Here is a 2,609-nt window from a genome sequence, read left to right on the forward strand (position 1 = left end):
GAATGGCAGTCGGTAAAGTAGGAATCTTCCCTACCGACTGATGAAAAAAGTACCGGTTGGTGAACAATGCCACTAGATGGCGCCACCTCAGTTGAAAAATACTGAAAACGCCGAGAAAGGTTCTCTTAATTGGGAAAACACCCCCCAGTACTGCCAAAGGCGGGAAATGGAGTGTTTTTCAAATAAAAAAAAGGGAAAAGCCCAAGAAAGAGCGAGAAAGAGGGAAAAGTGCCTGAAAAGGCAGGAAATACCCCCAAAATGTCCATAAACGCCCGAAAATGGCGGAAAATATAGGGGCAAGACAGTTAATCATCCAGAACTAGGGAGTTTTCGTTCAGAAATACTTACTAGATGATCCTGGGGATTTATAGGGGTTTTTACTAGATAATTAAAATTCCCCAAAGAGCCTCCAGCGTAACCGCCGACTCAGAGAAGGGGGCGCCACATACTCGGAGAAGGAACAAGAGTAGGGAGGACCCCCCACTCTGTACTGGAAAGTATAAAAGGAGTTGCAGAGCTCCCAGAAAACTCTTATCTGTCGTAAAGGCAGAGGTTGAATAAGCCTCCTGACTTTACGGAAGACTCCCTGGGCTAGAAATGGCGCCGAAGAAGGATTTGCTGAATAAGCAAACGGAAGGGGGGGACGAGGAGGAAACCCCTGAGACCTCGGTAGGACCGAAAGGTTCAGAAATGGATCCCGAAAGGGGAGCCAAAAAGAAGACGCAGAGGAAACGCACAGGAGAAGTGACGACCTCGGAAAGTAGTGGTGGAGAATCCGAGGCTGAAAAAGTCTCGAGATCGAAACCAGAGAAGAAGGGGCCGCTCTCAGAGGAGGAGAGGGCTAAAAGGCCAATCAGTCCATTGGTGACGGATTGGAGCCTTCCCTTGCCGAAGGACAGGCCAGGGCAAGGGGCCGAAAGGTCCTCAGAGGACCTAGCCTCGCGAATAGCAATGCTGAGAATCTTCGCTGAGGAACCGAAGAGGCTAGAAGAGCAGGTCCGGATTTCAGGACTGATTGGAGCTGCAGCCCCTCCCCGCAGAGGGCGAGGGAGACCGAAAGGCAGCAAAACCACCAGCCGAAATGCTAGTGGAGCTACGACGCCGACGGAAGGAATTCTGGGCGTTACGGTAACGAACGCCACGCCAACGGCTGCGGAAATACTTGCTCAGGTGCAGAAACTGAGCAGGGAACTGAGGGGACAATTGGGCCCAGCAATGGCCAACCCTCAACAGAAGGTCCGAGAACCAGGGCCTGAGGTTCCGAGGCAGTCTCCCACAAATCCTCCAGGGCGAACAGCCCTAGGAAATGATTATGGGGAAAATGCAAGATACGCACGCCGCCGAGAGCGTCGTAGGCAAGCCTCCGAGTCAAGCACTACGGAGAGCGATTTTTACGGCCGCGAGGATCGTAGAAATCGTTATGAAAGCTCTTGTAAAGCCCTGGATTATTTAACCAGGTGGGGCATATCGTTCTCTGGGCAACCAGATGAAGACATGGAGGATTTTATCTCCGCAATTGACGATGCGAGAGACGCAATCCGAGTTAGGGAAAGCGATCTCGTGAAGATCCTGAAAGGGGTCCTCAAAGGGAACGCCCTCACGTGGTATCGCCACGTGGAGGTTTTCTCTTGGGAAGACGCGTGCCACGCCCTCCGTGAAAGATTCGGAGCGCTGGATTTCCAGCAGGCGTTGCACAAGGAAATTTCCGACCGCCGGCAAGGCGCGGAGGAAAGTGTAGGAGCGTTCATAGCGAATATGAACGGCTTATTTGGACGCACTCGACCCCTGTGGTCCGAGGAGAAGCAGCTTACGTACATCTACAACAATATGTTGCCGAAGTACATAGTTGGCTACACCCTCGGCCCCGCGTCGAGGTTGAAAGAATTGGAGAGGCACGCTTTACGTCAGGAGAAATTAATTCTCTCCGAGCTGACGTGGCGACCCCCTCCAAAACCGGAACATGCCCTGTGCCCAAGCTTCGCATACCGAGGCCCGAGCTATGTCCAAAAAAGCTCGAGCTTCGTGCAGAGAGACCCGAGGCAGCACAGAGGCTATGAGAAGCCATCTCTGAGGGCACTCGAGATGGAAGGGCACAACGAGCCCATAGAGACTGTAGAAGTCATCTATGACGAGCTCGAATTGCAGGAAACTGAAGCAGCACACGCCTTGCAAAGTCGTGATGCTCCTTCAGGGAGGGGTGGACGTGCTGGTTTTACCAGGCACTTGTTGGTGTGTCGCAATTGCGACCGAGTAGGCCACACGTTCAGGTTTTGCACCGCCGAAAGAACCGTATTTTGTTACGGATGCGGTGCCAAAGGCGTGCACTTGCCAGAGTGCCCAAAATGCCGTCCAAAAAACGGGAAACCGGCAGCGTAAATGACGAAAATTCGTCTACGCCGCCGGAAATCTCGGAGAATTTGGAAAGAAACCCAGTGGAAGAGGCGGAAAATTCCTCAGAAACTGTAGGAAGGGAGATCTCAGGGCAGAATCATAGCCCAGAGGTCGGAAAAACTGCGGTACAAAGGGTAGAAATGCCCGCGGCAGTGGCAGAGGAGTCTCGAGAGGAGGGGAGAGTGGAAAAACTCTCTCTGGAATCCCTGACGGACCCC

The sequence above is a fragment of the Diachasma alloeum genome, unplaced genomic scaffold (genome assembly GCF_001412515.2).
Source record: "Diachasma alloeum isolate Michigan unplaced genomic scaffold, Dall2.0 Dall_scaffold_00306, whole genome shotgun sequence".
In the NCBI taxonomy this organism is placed as follows: Eukaryota; Metazoa; Arthropoda; class Insecta; order Hymenoptera; family Braconidae; genus Diachasma; species Diachasma alloeum.